The 24,987-nt window shown below is 40.2% G+C and overlaps 1 long non-coding RNA gene across 1 annotated transcript in view; it reads left to right on the forward strand.

The window, feature by feature from the left end:
• The window catches only part of LOC141990017 (uncharacterized), a 252,528-nt gene that overhangs the window by 175,141 nt on the left and 52,400 nt on the right, over window positions 1-24,987 (forward strand). Inside the window, exon 3 of the long non-coding RNA XR_012640050.1 lies at window positions 4,988-5,136. This is a non-coding gene — a long non-coding RNA (uncharacterized LOC141990017). The remainder of the gene's footprint in view (window positions 1-4,987; window positions 5,137-24,987) is intronic.

Consider the following 24,987-nt stretch of genomic DNA (forward strand, 5'->3'; position numbering starts at 1 on the left):
TAAGCTTTCATGAAGTGAGCTGTAGCTCACAAAAGCTTATGCTCAAATAAATTTGTTAGTCTCTAAGGTGCCACAAGTCCTCCTTTTCTTTTTGCGGATACAGACTAACACGGCTGCTACTCTGAAACCTCCCTTAACTACCGTTAGACTTGTTGACTGCAATTATCAATGACTTTTTAAATTCTTATCAAAATTAAGCAGATAAGAAAAAAAAGTAACAAATAGTGGATGAGAGAGAGTCAGAATTTCAGAAGTGTCCTCCCACTGTTAAGTCATATATTTTAAATATGTCTATGGTCCGTCTTATTGTGGTGTCTAACACTTCATAATTTTGTAATGATTTAATACTCATAGCCCTGCCAAGGTCACACAGAAAGAGCAAGGAACTAAATCCAGGTCTCCTCAGTCCCAGCTAGCGCCCTCGCCACTGGACCATTTTTCCTCTCGTATGTAAATATGTCACAATTCTGATGTCTCTTTGTGCTGGGACGAATGTGTTTGTTGGCTATGCTCAAAAGGCAGCTGTTCCATTTCATTTCCTGCGTGAAGAACCACATTTACAGAATATTTTTGTTCCTGGGTGGGCATTTCTTGGAGAATAAAATCTAAAATCAGAAATTATGCGCTATTATACTCACTCAATTTTGTGAGATGGTTATACCACAAGAATTATTTATGAAACAGTTGGTAGTGGCTTTACGTCAGTCCTCAACCCTAGTGGATTTCATTATGGCCATGCCACTTACAATCTATGTATCACCTCATTTACTGCTGTGTCAACACGCACAGGCTGATAATATTTTAAACTCACAGGAAATATGGGAGGCTGAGGGTAAGCAGGAAAATGATTATGCCTAACACAGGTAATTGTTTTTTATGTTTATACATGCACTGTAAATGTTTCTTTGATCACTGCCAAAGGCTTTTTTTGTTTTTAAAATGTGTATCTGTCTATCCAAATACATTTAATTCCAGCAGTTACATCTAGAGGGATGTTTCAGAGTAACAGCCGTGTTAGTCTGTATTCGTAAAAAGAAAAAAGAAAAGGAGTACTTGTGGCACCTTAGAGACTAACCAGTTTATTTGAGCATGAGCTTTCGTGAGCTACAGCTCACATGAAGTGAGCTGTAGCTCACGAAAGCTCATGCTCAAATAAACTGGTTAGTCTCTAAGGTGCCACAAGTACTCCTTTTCTTTCATCTAGAGGGATGTGTTTCATGTGGTCCAATTTAATTTCACAGTGAGTTTTTTACTTTCAAGCTAGTCTTAGACAAACCATTGGAATTATACAGCATGGAACAGTCCCGCACTGCCAGGGCCATGGCTACATGACATAAAAGATCTCTTCCATGTAGTTATCCCATTAAAGTTCTCTACCATGGCTAACTCCTAATTCACCTGAACTTTGTGAGTCAGTTATAGATCTTTGGCATTATGGTTTTATATTTCATTTTTCTACTTTTCAAGTGGAGCTGTTGTGGTTCCTTGGCACAGGGAGCCTATGCAAGGCAGTCTTCACCTTTCTGCACCACAGTGGAGGGAGCTTAGGGTGAAAGCAGAGGATAGCAGAGTGGGAGAAACACAAGTGAATTCAGCCCCCATTCACCCCGAACTGCATGTGAGTGATGCAGCCATGGGGGCTATTGCTAGTCTGGAACTGGGAGAAAGATTCCTTCCTCACAGACACCTGGTGGTTCTCTGCAGGTGACAGCTTGATCAGACTTTGCTTTAAGTACAGGATTTAATCTTGCATATATATTGTAACAAGAGAAATTATTATGGTTCTGTGCAAACCACTGATAATCCATCGACTAGAGACTTGTGGTTTCCACTGGCCTGCGTAGAACCACTGGCTGGTCATTCATCTGTATTTCCTCATTATTATTACTACTATTATTTTACTATTTTATTTATTATTTATATCACTGTAGCATCTATCAGCCCCAACTAAGATCAGGGCTATACACACAGTGAGAGACAGAAGAGCTTACAATCTAAATAAATGTAACCCACACAAAACAGACAAAGGGATGGAGGTGAAAGCAAATCAGAGAGAGGTCAAGCGACTTGCCCAAAGGCACACAGCATGTCAATTGCAAAACTAGGAATACAACCTAGATTTCCTATGTCTTGCATCCAGTGTACTATCAGTAGGCAACACTGCCTTTCTAGCTGCAAAATTGAAGTAAAGATGACTAAAATCACATTAGAAAAATATGTAATGAGATTTTCCAGCTAAGCAATTGCTGTCGTTGTCCAGAGATATTTCCCAATCTCCGATGGCAAACGTGGTGTGTAAGGCGATGAGTCGTGGCTGAACTAGAGCCTGATTAAGCTACATGCATCAACGAGTCATTCCTCTGCCAGGAGCTGGTCTGGTGACTCTCAGGGCAGCTATCTAAACCTCCTGTCCTAATTTTTACTTTTTATCACTGTCCCATACTCTTGCTGGATAGTAAGCTGGTGAAATGTGTTAAATAGCATGTTAAGTAGAATATTTCACCATCCTACTATCCATGCAACACTTGTATTGCATTAGTGTCTAGATGCCCCAGTTACGATCAGGGCCCCTTTGTACTAAGTGCTATACAAACAGATGAAAAGGCACGGCTCTTGATTTGATAACGTCTAGTTTCAATGTCTAGAACTGCCATGGACACACTGCGTGACTATGGTCTAGTTACTTAATTTACCTGTGTCCAAGTTCCCCATCTGTAAGGTGGGTATAATACTACTTCCCTACCAGGAATAAAATCATTACTAATTTATATGGTGCACAGATGCTACAACGATGGAGGCCACAAAAGTTGCTAGCTAGAGATACCTGCATTAGGAACCTTGGAATATCACAATTATTAAATAAAATACAAGTGATGAAACCCAGACATCAACAATTTAAGTCAAATATCAATCCACTCAGCTGAATTTTCCTTATTGGCTTCTTGCACCATAGAGGAAAGTTTGAAAAAGCATAGAAACAATTCATTCAGGAAATGTATTCAGAAGCATTGTTGTAGTGTCACAGTGTGGCCCTGTGTGATCATACATGGTGGTGTTGGCAAATGCATCAGATTGCTTTACTGGTCCCCTGAGCTGTGGAAATGTATAAAAAAAGCCATCCTGCCTGGCATTGACCTCTGCTGAGTGGCAAGCAAATATTAGGTAGGGTAAATGAGAGGGACACTGAGAGCTGTCTAAGGGCTTGTCTACATAGGGACACTAAGAAAAATTAATCCAAATTAACTCAAGGTAAGAATTTAAAGTGGATTAGTTAAACCACATTAAGCCTGGGTGGATGTTCTTATTCAGAATTAGTGGGCCGTTAATAAAAATATTTTGTATTTAGTCAAAATAATCTTTTTTTAATATAATACCCGGCCTGCCTGTCTTAATCTCAGTCTGTCTCTCTTTCTCTTTCATCTACCCATCATGTCATTATTTATTCCTGAAATCATAGTCTCATCCCTCACAGTGTAAAGAGCTATATTGTTCAAAGGTAAAAGGTAAGGAAGAGAATGTGGGGGAAAGTGGAAAATGTAGACATAATTCTAAGATCCTGGTACTTCCACTCATCAGTGATGCAGAGATCCCATCACTCAACAATGAATTGTTCATGGGCAGTAGCAGAGGGATACAGGAGCTTTGACTGGTAGCCACCTTTGACTGGTAGCCACCTTTGGCTGGCAACCATGGGGCTGAGGGAAAGGGCTACTTGAGCCTTCCTCCTATGTCTCAGCCCCAGTGCAATTAAGATTTTTGAGGCAGATGGTTCCAGCTTTAGGAGAATCATGTGAACTGGAGACCTTCATAGAATCAAACATGTGGGACTGGAGGAAGCAGAGAGTCTGAAAAGGAGAAATTCAGTAGCAGCATTGGAGGGTGGGGCAGAAAAGGAGCAGCCAACTCCCCTGTCTCTGATGGCTTTGGTTACACAATACAGATTTTATGGAAAAAGTGATGTCATTTCCCACTCTCCCCTTGTAACACAAGGTGTTCTCTTCTTCTACTCCAGTATCCCAAGAGTGGAAGTCCTATTACTTGAGAAATGTATAATTAGACAAAAAATACTCAAAAATATACCATAAAGTACAATTCTGCATTGTCAGGGAGATGGGCTGAAGTTCCTGTGAAGTTTTTTCCAGCTGTAATAGTTTATTCTGTTTTAGAGTACAGTATTCTTCTCTTTTAGACCATAACTAAAGAATATGCTCTCTCTGTGGGCTTTTCAAACATTTTAGTTATCCCCAACATAATCAGATATATCATGCTCTGTGCATTGGTTTTCATCAATACCAGAGGCACGTTCTGGGCTGCAGAAGCTGGCAAGGTTACTTTATATTTTGTAATGGCTTAGTTCACCATCCTTTTCTAATGAGCGTACCTGAACACATTGTATAATTGTGTTTTCCACAATACTCCTTCTTTTAGAACTCATAATCTCTCTATTTATAATGTGTATTTTATTTACTAGACCTAACCACTTACAGGTTTTTAGCCTCACGATTGGCTGAGTCACTTGGGACAAGAACAGCCAGAAATGTTACACTATCTTTCTTGTTTTTATGACTCACTTCTCAGTGCTCTCCCTCAGTTGGTACTGAGGCATCAAATTCATTATACATTTTTAGAAGTACATTCGAATGACTGTTGATCTTTTATTTGGGCCTTGGCCCTTCTTCCATAGAAGCATATTAAGTAGGGAGATGCAAAATACACGAGCACCCAAAATGTAACTGGAAAATGTGTGATTTTCAGTGAGTTCCATTTTAATTATTACATTTTCCCTTTGCCATGTGTATAGTTCTGTGAACATAACAGTTAGGCATGGAAATACAGTTTTACTGGCCTATTTAGGAATCAGACAGGCTCCATTTTACTTCTGTCTGGGGAGCTTTGTGCTGTAAACATTTCTGTGAATGGTAACTGTGTTCCAAACACAATGAAACCAAGCAGGTGAGATGAAATCCTTTCCTACTCTCTCTTGTAGGTTATAGCAACACGGACTGATGGGGTCACTGGATAGGCAGAAGATAAGATCATGAGGAAATGGACAAAGTGGGATGCTGGACAGAAGAGAAAAATCAAAGAAAAAGGAATTATTTTATTGCATAAGTTGCATGGCGAGAAGACCCAGAGGTATGGACTCCTATGTTTCATCTGTTGGGGAGACAGGGAAAAAGACTGCTCTGAATGGCTTCCTTGTGTTATTTTGGTTGGAATTTGATTGCGGTGTTGTGTAAATGTGATAACGGAGTAACAGTACAGTACTCATGACAGGATGTTTGGAATTGTGCAGGGTTTTGGTGGATGTAGCTTTGGTGAGATAGGTTCTGGACCTCCATCAGCGATGGTGTATGTGTGACCAAACTCTAATATATTAATTTGAGTTTCTCAATTCCGTATATGCAAACACACACACGGGGGGGGGGGGAGGGGGAGGGGATTTTTCTTTTAACTGTTTTCGTATTTTCCCCCAAATAAAAAATACTTGTGTTCCATGTTTCCAACAAACTCGAGTGCTTGTAAGTAGGGGGAAAATTGTTTGCAAAGGTAACTTCCCAGGGCCAGAAATAAGAGTACAGCTCAGGATGAGGGGTCAAGCCTCCAGTTTTATCTATTTTTCAAAAAAAGTCCCCGAGACACATTGAACCCAGCCCTTGTTGCTTCTGTTGGCATTTGGCAGAAGCGTTACAGAAGGAAAAATTAGACTTCCTTAGGCTCTTCCTTCTTAGGCCATCCCTTACATCCCAACCACCCTTACTCTGTTCTCCTTTCCCAAATTTGGTACAACCAGATCTGGACTCTATGGACCTGGGACTTCAGGATTCAGATGAGATTAAACTGATCCAAGGCAGACAGATTCAATTCCTCTTCAACTTCAAAATGCATCCAGATGCATCCATTACCTGCTACTAGACAGAAGATGGGACTAGTATCCACTGTGAAAGCATCAGACATGGTGGATTTCCCCAGAATATAATTTGGTACCCTTCAAGTCATTAGATGGGTTATACATAGGGGCAAAACTGACTCATTCCCTTCCATGGGCATTGCACAGATCTATCTGAGGCCATTATAGTAAAGCTGTTCCTTAATATATGTGTGCTATTTATGTGTGTTTTTGCGAAGTTTTGATTTTTGGTTCTGTTTTTTTCGCGTAGTTGAGCTCTAAGAGTCTATCTCCCATCTATATTTTTTATATGGCACTAATCACTGTGGTATCTGAATGCCTTTGATAAAAATGTTAGCATTTTAGGGCCCATTCCTCATCCAATGAAGTCCTATATCACCATGACCAAGCTCCCCATCCTTCAACGTGCTTAAGCATGTGCGTAAGTTTAAGCACAAAAGTAATTCTATTGACTTAATTAGCATGATTCAGCTTCTCAAAGTCATGCATGTGCTTCAGTGCTTACCTAGATTGGTGTCCAAGTCCCTAATAAAAACCACAGAAGCTTGTATAAGGGAGACTTTTTAAAATGAAATAAGTGTCTGTCTTAAAACCTAATGCTACTATACAATTTTTTCAAATAAGCTTTATTGTGAGGGTGGGTAGTAATGTGCAGTGAGAAAGTCACAGCAGAATCAAATACACAGTCCCTGACATGACCACAGCCACAGCTAAGAATCAATTATACTGGCTAGTTACTTAGATTTATGCCCACAGTTGGAAGTGTGGGTACAAACTTGTAGGCACAGTTTGTGCTCACAAAAAAAGTAATTGTTCCTTTAGAAAACTTGGTCCATAAAGTATACTGTATATAGTCTAGAGACAAAAATGAACCTCTGTGAAAACATACATTTATTTAAATACTCCTCTAATATACATTATGATGGAGACCATGAAAAAAGTGCACCAGACTCATAGCAATCTGTTTTGAAATATGTTTGTACTGTGCTTTATATTCTACAGGGAACTTGTAGTGCCACCTACAGTTAAAGTTGCCTGACACTATTATTGTACCCTGTTTTCTGTTGCTTATAACTGTGATAGAGATGGCAATTTCCTGCAATATCCTGGACAAACCTTATTGAATTAAGTTTACGTACCTTAGGAGCTCATTGTATTAAAAATGCAAATGTTTATGTGTTATTGTTGGATTGTACATAGCTTGTCTAGGAGATATGACTAATATCAGTCTTGGGAAGTGTTATGAGCTTCACAGGAGTCTTTTAAACAATGGGCTAAGACAAAAATGAACTGTTACTTGAGTGCATTTCCTAGGAAATACTTGGGAGGAAGCAAAGACAAAAGCCACTTCTGGACATGATCTTGTGAAGGCTTGCTCGGGAGAGGACTTTTGTCTACAAATTACCTCTTCCCAGCATCAAAAGATCTCAACAGCATTAGGAGTAACTCTCAGATTATGAGTGTGCTGGTTCTGAGCCACATGGTTATGAACTGGTATCCACCAAAAAACCCACTGGTGGGTTTGAAGGACTGCTCACCAGCCAGAGCCCAAAGTTGGAGTTGGGGTGATCTCTGGTGAACTTATTACCATGTTCATAGGGTCTTTTATTGTTTTAATATGTTTTCTCTTTAAAGCTTTTACCTTAAGAACAAATGTGCTCGTTTAGGAAGAGCTGTGTGGTAACTCCATAACACTGCTTATCTCAGAGGACAAAAGCAAAGCAGGCTGGCTTAGGCAGTCTGACTTTGTCGGGGAATTCTCAGTGTAGTCAGGGAGCTGTGCAGATGTGAAATACCCTAGTCAGGAGCGAGAGAGACACATGTTTCCACCCAACAGAGGTGACAGCTGGGGAGTGTAATGGGGTAGTCACCCGCTCCAGACCAGAAAGGGTTAAAACCAGCCTGGGAAAGGGTTGTTGTTGTTTTTTTTGAAGCAGAAAAGAATTTTATTTGTGTAACACTTACAAAGAATCACCAAAAAGGATAAAGCAAAACTATGCAACAAAACAAAGGCAAACACAAGGTATAACACAGCAGCCTTCAGGAGGGAGAAGTGTTCAGGCTAGCCTGGGCCCAGAGCGGGGGGGCTTCCTCAACACTTGTGGTCTTCCACCCTCCTGAGTTACCTGGTGGCCTAGAGGGGGGGGCTTCTTCAACACTCATGGTCTTCCACCCCCTCGAGTTACCTAGTGCCACGCCCAGTGTCACCGATTATTCCTCTACTGAGAGTCACCGAGCAGAGAACCTCGGACAGCGCCCACCGCCTGGGAAAGGGTTGCCTCTGGAGAGCTAGAAGCAAAGGCTGATTGGGAAGGCAGCCACAGCTGCAGCCACGGCCCAATTAGGTTGCAGCTAGCCCTATAAAAGGCCAGTAAGCCAGAAGCTTAAGACTCTCTCTCTAGCTTTTGAGAGGGAAGAACCTGGCTACCTGGGAGCTGAGCAGGGACCTGAGGTAGGGCAGAGCTGGGGGAAAGGCAAGAGGGGCTGGGGAGCTCCAGGCTGACAACCCCCCAGGCTGCAGGGCCTTGTGTGGGGCCTAAACCAGGTGCTGGGGCTGCAAAGGGGCAGCCTGGGGATAGGCAAAGGCAGCAGGTCCTACCCCCGCTTGCCAATGATGAGTGGCCATTACAGGCTGCAGTTGGCCCCAGTGAGCGGGGGCTAAATGATGACTGGTAAGGAGGGATTAGGTGGTTGGGGATTCCCCAGGGAGGGGAGACCTAGAGACTGAGGGGATTCTGCTGGGGCAGAACCCCCAGACACAGGGGCATCGGGGTCCGAAAGGGACATGGGGGGCCAGAGGTGGTGATGACACTGGCCTGCAGAGGGCGCTCCAGAGCTGGAAAACAAGCTAACTGCCAGACAGCCAGCAGGAGGCGCTGCAGGGGTGAGTCACGCCTCGTTACAGGGAGCCAGAAGCCGAAGAGTGGGTGCCCTTGCTGAACCTTAAAGAGGGTGCAGTTGCCCTGATCTGTGACAATAGCTTTGACAGACTTTAATCATTCAATCAATTTTTAAAGATAGGGGTGTGCCTAATATCCAGGGCAAGGTGAGGAATTTGCATTCACCTCCCTCTGAATATTTCCTAGGACATCCACTTCACATGTATTGTCCCAAAAGTCCATTATTATCTGGCACATTGTTCAATATGTTCTTTGATCATCCAGGCCTTACTTCCCATCTTCCCCTAGAGATGCATAAAATCCCGGCCCACAATAATACATAAACTTTGAAAAGATATTTAAATTTCATTCAATAAAGTTTTTCAAGGTAATTGCCATATCAATCACACATTGAAGTATCAGGATGTGATTATCTCATGCTGGGAACCCAAAATTAGTGGACACTTGGAAATGTTGGTTTTTTATTTCTCTGTTCCTCAGTTCTTCAACTGTACAAAGAGAATAACAATATCACCTAACCTCAAAGGTTGTGAAGATAAATTCATTAATGTTTGTGAAGCACTCAACTACTAGGATGAGAGTGCCACAGGACTGCTGAGGAGGAAATTAGGAATGGTTGTATTCAGTGCAGGGTTTGAATGATGCACAGTAAATAAGACCTAGGGTCATATGCTGAATGAAGAGGATAAAAATGAAATATTAAGCAGCTACACACCATTCACAGGCTGAGGCAGGAGTCCTGTGGGGAAAATGTAGGATATGATCATGTAATTAAAGACTGCATCATACTGTATATGCAGAAGGGGGGCAAATTAAAGTTGCCCAAGCAAGCTTAATTCTGGCATTTACTAACTCTTGAGTGGTTGGCTTTGCTATCTTTTTATTTTTCCTATTAACTTTTAATTTATATTTTGTTTTATATATATAAAACAAACATAACAAAGCATACATAAAGTTCTCATGATATATTAACAATTTGCTACCTAGCCTTAGCTATACTTGAAATATTTAATTCTATATATAAAATATAAATTAGTTATTTGCATTACAAATTTATAAACAAAATTTGTTTATAAAAATCCAAATAATTAAAGAAAAAAATATTAAGTTAAGATAAAGAATAGAAGCAAAATTCAGAGGAGGTGGGTAGAAAAGGGAAGGGAAGAAAGTGGATAGAGAGGACAGGGAGACGAGATGGGGGCCATGCATTTAATAGGATTATTCAGATACTTCCAGGAAAGCATCCCATATCTCTGAGACTTTTTCTTAGGTATTTCTGTTATGGTAAACAATTCTTTTCATTGTGGCCAAGCTTATGATGCCTATGCTCCAGTTTTCAATTGTTGGTCGCTTTTTGGATTTCCATTTTTGTAGTGCTAGTCTTTTAGCAGTCATTAGTGCTCTGCTAAGCCAAAACTTCTCAGATTTATTCAGCTTCCGCTTAACATCCATTTGGTTTTAAATTACATGTTTAGTTTGTAACACAATTTTATTTGACGGGAAAAAAATTGACTTTGCAATTAAATTCTGCCCCAAACAAACAGATATAGGAGCATTTCCAGAGTATATGGGTTGTTAATACCTGCTGAATCACAAGGCCAATGTTTGTCTGATTTAGGAGCACCTGTTTTGTGACTTTTCTATCTTTTAGTGTCATTTTTTGATGTAATACTGCATATAATGCTATATATTAAATCATATCAAGCCAAATTTCGTCCATTCACCAGCACTGTATTTGGCCCTTTGTTTATATTCAAATATCTCTATCTCCATGTTATCCTTTGAAATGTTACATGGATGAGTAGCTTTTTAATGTGAACGAGGGTCTGGGATCGATTCATTTTAATCTTGCATCTGCTATTGACATGCTGGCAATCTTTGGGCAAGTGACTTCACTTCTGCCTCAATTCTCCTATCTGTAAAATGGGGATAATAACACTTAGCTACAGTAGCTCACAGAATGGCTGTGAGGGTTAATTAGTTAATGTCATTGAATGTGCTTTAACGACATAATGTGCCTGTATTTCATTAAATTAGTTCAGTGTTGTAGATCTGTAACTAATATATAGATGTATATTGGACACTGATATTTATCTATACTGTGCTTTTTGAAGCATTCTTTGTGAAAATGCCACAAATACCATGGTATACTCAGCACATGTCCAATTTTTAATGGCACCCACCATGTTGCATGACTGACTGTATTTTAGGATTCCTAGAAATTAGAGATGCAAAAGATCTGTAGTTTTAGATTATCCAGTTCATCCCCCTGCTGGAGGTATATTGACATATATGTATATTTCTGCACAAATATACATATATGGTTGCCATTCTGTTTGCTTTCCTTTTAGTATTATGGCATAAAATGTCCTTTGGAAAAGCACAGCCAGCCTGTTTCATTTATAGATTAGATCAAGAACTGTCCATACTCATGACATTTCTTTTTGTAAAATTTCACATCTGGTGAATGTGGAGGTGCTAGGAGATGAGACCTCATAGTAAATAGCACAAAAATACCTATATTTCCAGTAGCCACAAAGGAGCGTTATGGATGATAAGTGGTTCTGGGAGTAAATGAGGTACAGTCCAGATAACTAAATAGTAGATAAGACTCATACCTTTTAATACCTACTATTTAATTTCTCAAAGTTAGTTTTGGCTACTAGGGTTCAGTATGTTTTCAATGAGCAATACAGAAAATAATTTGAAACTCACTGAAGTGTCAACAATTGTAATGTAATTTTTCTTAGCATAAAACAGGACAATGAATGGAAAGAGTTGCACGATTCCAGTGGGAAATTAAACACCCACTAGGTGAAGGAAGAAGCTGCTCAAATTCATGAAAGGAAGGGACAAGAGGAGTAAGGCCATTTTCTTAATCTTGACCTTGTGTTGCTTTTTGTACTAAGGTGTGGGAGCGAGATTTTTTTTTTAATACTCTGAAAAGTATAAGCATTTCCGTGCTGACCTGAACAAATGTGTGGGAAAAAGCTTCGTGCTGAAAGGTATTATGGCAAAGTTTGGTTTGTGAAATGTCAGTGTGGATGGATTTGAGATGACTGAAAGAAAGTGGCTTATGAATATTTTATTAAGATAAGCTTACCCCAACTCCTTAACATTTGTATCCTTTTATAAATGACTATCTTTTGAATTGTGTTCTGTGAGGTAGAAAGGGGTTATTTTACATTATTGGACACACAGTAATTTGTGTTTTAAAAATAACTAAAAATATTTAGTCCAGATAAACAAGAAAATGGTAAGACATCTTACTAATTGTTTCTCTTACCACCAAATCAGGGGTGCGACTCCCACTGTTTGTCACAGGGGTTCTTTTACATACTTCAGGGGACACAATAATTAAGACCAAGCAAGATTATCACAATTATTAATTAGGACTATTTAATTATTAAAGAGAGGAAACGAAGATATTGAACAAAACAACACAAAAGACAGAACACAAAGGATAAACTGGTTACTTCCGCTAAGCTTTCTTCTGTATGTGTCTTTGTGGAGACCATTAGCAGAGATTACACCTCTGAAAGTGGACCCGGCTTTGGTGGGCCACTTTCCTTTGGTAAATTGAGACCAAATATATTGATTCCCAAAATTATAGCAAACCCAGACTTAGTATCTTATTAGATACTTAAAATTGGTTATATGTGGGGGAACTAATTTGTTTAGATTATTAATAACTAAAAGCAGATCCACCTTGAACAGTTTGACTGGGGAAAGTGAACAATCTGAACTAAATTGTATGAAAACAAAGAAAATATTTAAATCAGGTACTTAGAAGAAGCCATTTAAGGAGCTATCTTAAAACAGGCTAATTATGAATGTTAAGAATTTTAAATCCCGGTATTTCTCCATTTACCAATGTTGAGTCCCTGTTTCCTCTGCAGAAATACATGGTCTAACCATCTGGTGGTTAGCAGGACAACTGTTTAGTATTTCAAATTACATCAGCATTTTCATATCCCAATAAAATCATTACAAGAGTTTAAATCTAATTTCTTGGATAGTGTCTGTTAACTTTTTTTCACCATTCTGTTTTGGAGAGGTTTTTCTTGGGTTCGTTTCTTATTGAGTTTTCTGTTTTTCTTATCTATCTGTGGCAGATTTCTTGTTGAGATGGACAGGATAAGTCAATGAGCACTTGCTGTTTTAAGCAGGATAGCAGAAGGGGGATATGTGAGTGAGAGGGTTATTTTTTAAATATTCTTCTCCTTCCTATTTCCATGAAATTATAGGAAAACAAAACTTCTTCCAGCATGGGCGGTGTGTGGCTCCAGCATTTGGGGAGGCTGGCCCGAGCGCCAGAAGCTCCCCTGGTGGCGTAGTGTGGACGGCCCTGCCCTGTGCTTCACCCCAAGGCCCCTCCCCCACTCGACCTCCTCCCTCTGAGGCCCTGCTCATGTTCCACCCTCACTCTGCCCCAGGCCCTGCTCATGGTAGGCCTCCTCCTCCAAGACCCCTCCATCCACCAAGTTCTTCCTCTCCTCCCCCAAAGTGCCCACGGAGTCCCTCCCCGCCTCCCCCAAGACCTCACTGCTCACCACTCGCCGAGTCCCTCCTCTCCTCCACCCACTGCCCCATGGCCTCCCTGCCCACTGCGTGCTGAGTCTCTCCTCTCCTCCAACCTCCTGTGGCCCATGCCACCCGCTGAGTCTCCCCTCCCCCTTCCCCCAAGTACCACGGGGGCATGGGGGATGAGGCGTGGAGGGACTCAGCGAGCTGCGGGCAGTCAGGACCTTGGGGTGGGTGTGGAGGAGAGAGGAGAGTCGGGACTTAGCGAGCAGGGGAGCCATGGGAGGGGGGCGGAGGAAGGGAGGGACTGAGCGAGCGGTGGGTGGCGGGTGCCTCTCAGGGATGGAGAGGAGGAACTCAATGAGAAGTGGCGAGTGGTGTGGGCCTCAGCGGAGGAGCAGAACAGGAACTGGAAGAGGTGGAGTGTGGGGGGCCATGGAGGAAAAGTGGGAGGGGGCCTCAGGGGCGGAGCACAGGAGGGGCCACCATAGCATGGTCCATGTTCTCAAAAGGTAGACGGGTCAGCGCTGCATCACAGGGAAGACTTAGCCTCCCCTGGCCTATTATACCTGCCACTTATGTCTTCCTGGCTTATTTAGATTTAAAGTTGGTTGCTGTCACTCTCTTATTGGCTCCATGCCTTTGGGGTTGGCTTAGGTGACATCTCTGGCTCCTGAATATGCAGTCTGCCTAATGAATATGCAAGATTTCTTTAATTGCCTTTGTTCGTGTGGTGGGAAAATTCCAGATAACCTTTTAAAGTTAATATCTAACTTTTTATTCTGTTCATTTTCTGAGTTAATCCCTCAATTTTGTCAGAGTTTAACAGGAAATGAAATTCTGTTTCAGAAAAGTCCAAACATTTCTGTTGCTGATATAAAAGTTTTTAGTTCTCAAAATAATTCTTGTTTCTACATGACAATTTTTGGAAAGATGATTTTTCTTGTCTTGCTGAATGGGATGAGAGTTGCCAGTAATTCCCCCATTAATATACATATTCTATACTTAAATGGCTTCTAACATTGGCAATTAGTTCAGTAAGATCATTAGATTTCATTTTGGTACATAAAGCATTTTACCACTTACATAGCAATAATATTAGGAGCTTTGCATGTATCTAACATACCTGCAAGTATGCATTTCACAAAGGTGTCTGCCATTTCAACATTTAAGAAATAAACAAAAGTTCAAAACAGTTCCAGCTATACTTTTTTTCTGGAGTTTTAAAAAACACAGATTTTTCTTTGGGGGTGGGGGGTGGAGTTGTTCACTTTACAGCCTAGATTTATTGCTCTGATAACACGCCCTAAATTCCTGTTAGGAGTCTTCCTAAAATATGAATTTTTTACATGGTTTTATGAGTAAGGGGGTTATCTTTTTGATGTTTTTGTCCCTGGGAGACAGAACAGAAATATTTTGATATTCCTTAAATCAGCCTGAACATTTTATAACCTAACTAATCATATACAAATACTGTATATCTAAGCAATCTGGCTACACCATTCTTGTAGCTATATCTGAATACTAATTAATGGCTGAAACATTTTTGTAATCTAATATTTTTTTAAAAGTTATAATAAGTGTATTACCATGTTTGCATCCATACTAAGGTCTGTCCATCACAGCTCTCAGATATGTCCTATTGTAGCTCAAAAAACTAGCCAAGGAGTGAATGTTCCATTTCTCTCAGCAAGGTCTTTACATTGTATTTCTCTATTTAGTTTTCTTATTAGAATCATCTTTGGAATGGCATCTTAGCAAGGGCTGTGTAGAGCCTGCAGGTTCAGGCATGTGTAGTGAGAGGATAATATTCACCTACTTGTGAACAGGAATTACATTACCAAAGCTGCTGTTACGGGAAATCAAGATATAACAGAACACTAACAATAGTAAAATAAATAAACCAGCATTCTTAGAAACATTTATTAAAAAAAAATCAGTCAGAAAAAACAAGAAAAGCTTCCCAGTAAATAGATATGAACAAAGTGGCTGTCTCTCACTTCAAGCAGGGTAAAAGTGATGCTTCTTGACATGAGGAAATGCCTGGAGGAAATGGCAGCATTGATAGCCCCATTAGCTATTGTGGCATACACCTGTCCCTCACCAATACAGTTTGCAGCTTCTGATCTCCAGTGGATCCACTGCTGATCCTGGATTCACAGCTATAATTGCCATTAAAAAGTCAACATTTTCTAACAGTTATTGTACAGTAATTTCAGAGCTACCATCGGTGTTATACAGAAGGTCAGACTAGATTATCCAATGGTCCCTTCTGGCCTTAAAATCTGTGAATATGAATCTTCCTCTATAGTTTCAAGGGGGGAAAAATGTGTGAACTGTGATATATGGGTTGGAAAATACTGGCTTTTTAATGGTGGCCCCTGTGCCTTTCATTATCTGTGGCTAGCCAGGAAGTAGCAACCACTCTTCTTTGATGTGAACATCACAATAGACTTCTACACTTTGGTCTTCTCCAAGCTAGACTGCCATACTTACACTTAACCGTGAAGTTTACCTAGAAACTATAGTTGAAAGAGAACCCAGCTATTCACCCTGTGAATGGCCTGAGTGTGTATTCTCAAGTCTCTTGCTGGTATTCTGTTTGTTTTTGGGTGTGGTACAACATATTGAAGGTCTTTAAAGCCCTGAGTGGTCAGGAACTTGACTATCTGAGAGAGTGTCTCTCACCCTGTATCCCATGAAGGCAGTTAAGATTGGTTGGGAAGCTATTCCTGTGGTTGAACTCTCTGGGACTAGCAAGAGGGGATACTCAGTTTAAAGCCTCCACCTCTGGAATTCTCCCCATGCAGACCTTTAGTTTGCACTTTGTTTCATCAGAGTTCACTCTTGGTGATCTTCTAGAAGACAGGGGAAGCAGAAAAGTGTTTGAGTCCCAGTCCTAACATCAAAGGGAGCCCATTGATTTTAAATGCAAGGCAAGCCAACAAGTTTTCCACTAGTACGGATGTCATAAGTGTGAGTGTAAAATTAAAGTAGAGTTGAGGGATCTAGAAGAGGTGTCCATGACGGTGAATAACTTTTCAATTATAACAGGGAACTAAATATCTTTGTCAGCTCTGCATCACTATGTAAATATGCCCTTCAGTAGAAACCAAAAATACTTGCTCTTTTAGTGAGTAACACTTCAAAACAGAACTTTGATCTCCTTTTTGGCAACTTCTTCCATGATTTTGGCATCTGTTACTTCCGAGGAGATGGATAAAGATGTGTTTTTAAAAATGTCATTCGTCCTGTATATTGCACACTGACATGTCATTATTTACAATTTATTATATACTGAATCTATTAAAGGTATGAGTTAAACCTATATTGTTTTTAACTAGCCAAATGCTTAGTTATAAGTGATAAATATTCTGGCATAAGATTTATGTCACTGATTAGTAAATCACGAGTTTACAAATGCATTCTAAAGCAAGACAAACACCATTTAAAGAAAGAGACATCAGGAGCCAAAAGGGCAGATGTCATTAGATCTTTTATATTATTTTTAAGTGAATTTAGTGCTGGTGAGAGAGGGCTGACATTGGAAAGTGAAACGCTCTGTTTCCAGAAGAAGGATAACAAAGGCAGTGGGAATGTAGCAGAGCAAATCTGCTAACTGTACATCTCAACTCTGACTGTACATACCAACTCTAAAGGACCCTATTACAAAGAGGTGAAAACAGTTTTCTGGAGTGTGCCCAAGGCAAGAATCATTCAAAATCATTTTTAAATATTGGTGATTAACACCACCCCTTCATTATGTGAGCTTGTTTTTAAGTCTAAGGTTTATGTTTGCAAGGCTGTCTCCCTAGAAGCACAGGTTCATATAACAAAAGGGCTGGCTAAACTCTTTACCTTCTGAAGTTGACCAATTGAGTTTCAGAAATTTTACTCTGTGGAGATCTTTTGGTTGAGACCTTAAAAAGGAGGCTGCCTTGTCTGCACTGCATATATGTTAGAGATCCTACTTTTGTAAAAATAGTAATTTTTCTGTGGTATCCTTGGCCACAATGTTTCCCCTTCTCCCATGATGGCCAGGCTCCCCAGGTGGTGCAAAGGACTGGGAGGGGATCCTTTGGGAGGAAAGACACTATATACATATACACTATTTTTAAACAATTATATCTTTTTCTGAGCTTGCAGTGTGTTTTATGTTTATGTAAATGGAGCAATCTGTGTGTGTATATACCCTGGCACATGGAATTCATGTGCACCATTTTGCTGATCTCTACCTGCACATGAACTGCTCTTGAAATTGGCGTACAATGTACAGTCTGTTTTCCTTTCACTCCTGAAAGTAATAGTATCTAATAGATTTGAACAGCTGCTAGGTATTCAGAGATGTGGATAAATGTGTTTTGTTCTTTCTTTAATATATTATGCCACTGTCTGCAAAACTATGATCAAAGGCTATGAAGTAAATTCAGCCTTTGCTTACAAAGGTGAAACCCCCAGTGGAATCAGTTTGGATGATTGTTCGCTTATGCCATTTGACCACGTCATTCAAAAACTCTAGAGTCCATTGTTATAAAATATATCTCTTATTGTGTTTATCTTTGGAGGTTGCAACACCAAATTACCTGGCTATGAGCAAATCTCCCAAATGACCTGAGCCAGGATAAAAGCTCCCAAGCAATCCATTGGTCCCAATCAATTGTCCCACTCCTCCTTTAACAGGTCCTTCCACGCTGGTTAATTCACCCCACTCCAGCTCAACAAATGACCTCACCTTGTCCAGTTTTTTTCCCCCAACCACAGCAAATGTCTTAGTAGCTCTTTCTATCTGTTTCTATTTTTGATGCTTCAGCAGATTTTTCTCTTGAAAGGCTGCTCCTATTAGATTACCTACTAAAGCAAGGACTTTCAAAGTTGTAAAAAATTTGGTGAAAATTATTGATGTATCACTATTTCACTTAATGTAGAAGTGGTAAATTAATAAGAATCATCACTAAACTTACCATACAACTATGAACTATCGATTTTTCCCATGAACTCAAATGGGGCATTATTGTTACATGACATTCTTACTTCTGCTAGGAAATCTCAAGTTCCCCTCTTCCACTGAGACACCACTGAAGCCATTGAAGGTAGAGGAACATCATTATTTGTATTTCACTAGCACATTAAATGTGCTAGGTGCTGTCTATAGTATTGAAAAGTAGTTCTAAATATTTCAAAAAAGTCTCAGGGTAAATATTTATTACCCTATCACTAAATAAACATACATTTTCCCAGTATGGCCATAAGGAATTGTGAAATAAGAATGATGATTTTGGGCCAACTCCAGGCTCTATTCAAATCAAGAGCAAAATCTCCATTAATTTCAACTGGACAGGGTTAGCTCATCCGTAGATGCCTAATTAGTCTGACATTCCTTAGGATTGATCTCTGAATAGCAATCCTAAGAAATGTCAGGCTAATTAGACATCCTTGAAGATGATGAGGTAAGAGAAACCATATATGAATATACTAGGGGTGGCTTGGGGGTCTCTGATGTCACATCATTTTTCTGATCCTAGATTCTCCACTAACTTCATTGTACTACATCACAAACTGAAGTGGCTCCAGTAGACCCCATAGCCACATATAAACAATCTCTGTTTTCTGCTTAGAAATTTTTATTTGACCAACTTAAGTGCACAGAGTGGGTGTAGTGATGGGGGTGGAATCCTCACCATACTATTAAAAGTCAAATCGTTGATGCAGGGATAACAAAATCTTTAAAACCTTGCAGTTGCAGTGTCAGTGAAATCAGCCAAAACAACCTTCCTAGCTGCAAGGAACTGTCAATGATCAGATATGACTCAGAGAGAGATGGTGGCTAAAGCCTGGGTTAGCTTGTTGAGTATACTTATTGTACAGTTCTCTTCATGTATGCTAACGGGGAGATACGACTAAAGTGTGCCCGATTTAACGCTAGTTAACATAGACAAAATCAAACACTTGTGCTCCAGCTACTATAGATAGACCACCTACCAAACACAATTAGTTTTATCTGGAGTACATACAGTACCACTTATCAATTGTAGTGTGGTAAGTGGGCAGGTAATATTTTTATAGAGGGCCTGGTGCTTTACAGAAAAAAAAAAGACAAGTCTCTGCTCCAAGGAGTATACATAGGGTGACCATACCAAGCGGTGTGGGGTAATAGGAGCCTACATAGGAAAAAGACCCAAAAATTGGAACTGTCCCTAAGTATACAGTGGAAGGGTCTCATCCTACAGGCTGATGAACAATGTGAAGGCAATGGGAGACAAGGGAGATAAGAACCTCACAAGATTAGACAAAACGCAGAAAGGGATGACAAACAGGAGGTAGAATTGTTCATAACAGACAATAACTTGGGGGTGTTCATCTACACCACTCTGCTTAATCTCCCTTTCCTTTGGGCACTCTGGGTTTTATCTCCGTAGGGTCAGTAGTGATGAAAACTGCTGGCACTAGCACCATCATTGGTCCCACCTTGCTTCACTAGTATGGACTGGATTTGTTCAGGTGCCAAACACCCAGGTAATTGACAGATTACTCACTTCCCTATGTGTAGTTGTGGGGAAACACTTATTGAATTTTCATCCCCGTTAACCAGGCTATTTTTTTAGTTAAATCCTTTGTGTCATATGTAAGATTTTTTATATTCATCAAAACGCCGACTAAAATACGTTTTAAATGTCAATATTTTCAAGCATTAATTACTTTGCTAATACCATGCATGAATTTGCATGCTCCTCTGCTGACCGATTCATGAGTAGCCTTCTCAAACCTCACAGGGTTAGCTCATGCTTCGTACAAAGACTAGATCATCTCTCCCGTTTGGAGGAAGGAGAAATTGACTCTGGGTGACAGGACAAGGAAAATGGCAAAAATTAGAGGGGAGCAATTACAGAGTGTGGAAGGTCAAGGGCAATTTACCAGGACAAGCATGTAAATGAATGACAGATGCATGGAATAGATTTAAACAGCAGGCCTCAATTTTATTAATTATACCTCAGGGAGGGGCAAAATACTGCCTTCCCCCTGCTCTCATGTACCAGACAGTAACTTGGTTCCCATGTGGGTTACAGAGCTTTATTCATGAACCAAAGAATAACTTGGGGTATAGCCTCCCCGGTCTACCCCCTAGACTCAGCTCATTTGTGAAACCTCTCTCCCCCACATTGCACAAAGGGGTCGGGGGAGGGGAGAGGAATAACAGAGGCTACAAGGCTGGAGAGGAGGGGGGGGGAGATTTCAGTGCACAAAGGCTTCAGGCTTCTCCCCCGCCCCCATGGGCACAAGGTCCAACGGCACATCTGGGTTTCATTTACATCTGGGAGCTGGTCCTTTTAGTCTTTATCCACACCGAACACCAGCCACAAGTTGCAATCAATCAGTAATTTTAATCTAACCCAACTATACCCCTAGAAGTCTTCAAGGAAGGCAAAACCACACACCACATAATTTGGCCCAGTGGGAAAAATTCCTTTCGGATCCCTCAAAGCAGGCAGTTGGTCAGACCTGCAGAATAATAAATGGCACAGCTCCTAATCTACAACTACAGGGAGGGAGGCTGGGGCAGTTTACCACAGAGAGAGAGGATTTTGAAAAGCCTAGGCTTAGCTTAAATTGGCTGCTATGTGCCCACCTCTGCCTCTCAGCTGGCCCATCCCCTTTTCCCAACTAATGGCTTAGCAGAGAATCAAAGGAAGGGGGCACTGACAGGGCAGAACTCCCCCCCCCACCATGCATGCTTCTGAGCTTCTCTCTTTCCCAGCTGTTTAGTCAACAATCCTGCCCCACCAAAAGCAATAGAGTAAAAGGGTATTTTTAAGTTGGGGTGGGATATGCGGCATCATTTTGGATTGTGATAATTAAAGTGCTGCCTTACACCCAGTTTGCAGCTATAAAATGTGATCCTTTTACTGCCCTGTGAATGTTCACTCTTCATCCCAGGGGTAGATGTGTAAACTCCCATGACCATACTGAGTTAGTGGGTTGCTTTATTTATCTTGTTCTTTATGGGTCCTGAGCAGGCTGGATAGAAGATGCACATTCTGGGATTAATTGATCCATATATGACTTAAGCGCTTCCTGCAACATGGAATTAGAGCTCTGTGTAAATGATTTTGGTCCTGAAGATGAGAAGTTTCTCCTCTATCAGACTTAGGGTGACCAGACAGCAAGTGTGAAAAATCGGGACGGGCGTGAGAGGTAATAGGCACCTATATAAGAAAAAGATCCCCAAATTGGGACAGTCCCTATAAAATCGGGACATCTGGTCACCCTAATCAGACTTCCCACTAATGCAGGCCCTTAGTGTTCTATCACACATCTATTTTTCATGAAGATAGTGTAAGAAATTTGGTCAAGGAAATAAATTTACCAACTATTTTACTCATGATTTAAAGACAATTAGCCAAATCCAGAAGAGTTTACTCATTTTTACCTCTGTCCTAATTCAACCCCACTGAGAGGTCTGCTGGTAAACATGTTCAGAATTTGGTTTGATATGATGACATAATGGAAGAGGGAAAATCTCAATAACTTTGATTTTTCCTTAATCTCAGGCTGACCTTCAGGATATGCTTTTAAAGTACTAGGTTAAATGTGCTAAACTTTTGAGACAATTTGCCAGCGTGAGCAATGTTTTATTGTCTCGAAGAAATGAGGGTGTAACTTTAATTCTACTGAAAATGGCTAAAGTCAGCTGGGATGAGAATTTTCTATACCTGTGGCTCCTCCTAATTCCAAGAATCCTTCTGTTATTCAGTTCCCTACTAGAAATAATGGTTTGCAGTGAACTGTAACTAGGTTGGTGAAACAGGTTGTGCGGAACCTTATTAAGTGATCTGAGAGTCAGAGAATTGTAATCTTTCCAGATATGTCTCCTCACACCACAAGCCTGTCAGCACAGGTTTTTACTTTTCAAACACAAAATCTTGGATTTTGAAAGGAGAATTTTCATTATTGTTCCTTTGCACATGCAGTGAGAGATTTCAGGATATGACAGATCAACTTTCTGATTCATTACAGGGAGAGCTGAGTGGATAAGACTTGGATTGTCATGAGCTTCTATTAAAGTTGATGCTACTAGTCATTCTGAAGGCAAACGGAACCAAAGCATGGAATTTAGGAGACTTAGAATATTTAAAACTTTCCCTTTTGATACAGAGTTGATGTTAGCATTAGTTTTTTTTAAATCGAGAAGGTGCATGAGGTAAACATCTTATTGGACCAACTTCTGCTGGTGAACAAGACAAACTTTCAAGCTTACATAGCATCTATTTGCTATTTTACTGAAGAAAATATTAATATTGATGTGTATTCTGTGAGTTATTGACTACCCACATTAGACCCCTATCCAGAAAATCATAATGGCAAGAATAATTTTGAGTGGTCCCAGTGACTGCTGGGGGGTTGCTCATCAGACTAACAACTACTTTGCATTAGTGAGATACTTTGCATTAGTGGCATTTGCCCAATCACTCTGACCAATGTTTTGTGTAGATTTTTTCCCCCCTTTAACTGTATGTATATACTAAGTTTATGAGCAATGGCCTCTGTGCTGTGTTTTTAAAAATGGACATAAAGAAAAGGCAGTCTATCCTTAAAATATATATTATGTATAGATCCCAAAAATCAAAATCATGCCAAAAAATTGATGATAAAACTAGGAATATGTATTGAGGAATTTTCTGCTCTGTAAGGGTAGCAGCACGTATATAGTCAATGGCATACTTAATGATGCAAACACTATAAATACACAAACCTTTTGTAAAAGATAGAAGATATTGCATATTTTATTTATTAACAAGCTCTCAGCAGCATGTGTTATTAAAAAGTTCCATAAACAGCTTGGTCACATTGAGCCATGCATGTAATCAGATTAATGAGGAGAGGTCTACAATTCAGTGCTGCTCATGAGTCATAACAAAATCCTTCCCTACAGCTTCATGGCAGCCCTTTGTGTACCATTCATTAGATACAGAGGTAATATTAAGAGTGCAAGGAACTACAGGCCAGGAAAAATTCATTTGACCAAACTTGTATCCTTTAAATTTCATTCACTTCACCTCATGCTTTCGCTTCCTTCTTAACTTTAAAAAGATTTACCTGTCTTTTAAAACCATTAAAGTGGTATGTTCAAGTGCCTTTGCTTGGCATGTCAATTAATGTATGTGGGACTGGCTGCTTACTCTTCATTTCCTATATTCCAGAATGTGCACCCAAGTTTGAGCACCTCACCTTCTGGCTGGTATTTTCAAAAGAGTCTAAGAAATTTAGGCTCCAGATTCACACTGAATCCCAATGGGATTTCAACACCTAAATTTTAGGCATCTTTGAAAATCCCATCCTATATTTCTTCCCATTATATCAAACTCTTTAACAATAAGCCATCTCGGAGTCTCTCTCTCTCTCGCTCCCTCCCCCCCCCCCAGTGAAAATAACTCAAATCCTCTAGGGTTTTCTTTTCATGAATATTCTGAAAAATATCAACTACCCACACAATGAAAAGCTAAAATATCCTTCCTATGGAAAGATGGCATAAATTAATGTAAGTATTTCAGAAACGGATTGACCATCTTAAAAAAATACCATAATAATCACTTTCCTCTTCTAGTGTAGCGGTCCTTAGTTCTTGCATGGAATGTTTGGTACCCCGCGGGAATCAACGTCTCTTAAGACACCCCCCCCCCAAGAGACACTACATTGCAGCCATAATTCTCCCAGATTAACACAGCAGGACAAGAGTCCCTTGCATGGCAGCTTGCTTTGCAGTCCCCATCTCCTGTATTCATCTTAGACAACAAGGCTCTGATCCACAGGTCATTAAAGTAAATGGAAAGACTCCTGTTGACTTAAAAATGGGCTTTGGATCAGGCCCTAAGAAACCAAGTCAAATTCAGATCTCTTGCAAGGATAGCAGAACGCAATCTTGCCAGGGTATTTGGGCCACCCCACATAGTTTCCTTTATTTACAGTGTAGATTCCATAATCTTCATGTATTTTTTCCCTTTGGGGATGCATCCTATGTGTCTTTTTATTCACTTACTGGGGTTGATGCCTTCAAAGATTTTTTTTTCTAACTCCCTGTTCTCTCTCATTAGAAAATGCCTATTAATCAGTTTGGCTTGTTGTCTCCAGCAACATTGTTCCAAATTACAGTCTCTGTGAACACATGCCTGATACATTTATTTGAATGAATTCACCAACAAAAATAAAGGAGCCACACTATCAGAAAAGTTGAGCCAAGATTCTCCTCAAAGAAGAAAACTCCATCAAAACCTGAACTGTAAGTAGGTCCCACAGCATCCTTATCAAAAAGAAAAAACTTCCTCTGGAAGGGTACCTGGATTACTGGATGAAAAGCTTTCTTCCAATTTAGAAACGTATTCAGTTCCTTTTCTATATCATTGTGCTTTCTTCTCCTTTGGTAGTAATTTCATTCCAATCATACTGCTTCTCAGAATATGAATGAAGCTGTACTAAGGGGGCTTCCTCCTTCCAAGGAGAATAATAAATCAGCAGACTGCTATGTCACCTCTTCATACTCATTTGCACAGCTGAAAATGAAGAGATTTCCAAGTGTCAGATACAACCTTTCTCCTCAATAGTGACACTCAGTACGACACATAGAACTGAGTAGAACTCAACCTACTCAGGCCATTGACC

The sequence above is a fragment of the Natator depressus genome, chromosome 6 (assembly GCF_965152275.1).
Source record: "Natator depressus isolate rNatDep1 chromosome 6, rNatDep2.hap1, whole genome shotgun sequence".
NCBI classification, from domain to species: Eukaryota; Metazoa; Chordata; order Testudines; family Cheloniidae; genus Natator; species Natator depressus.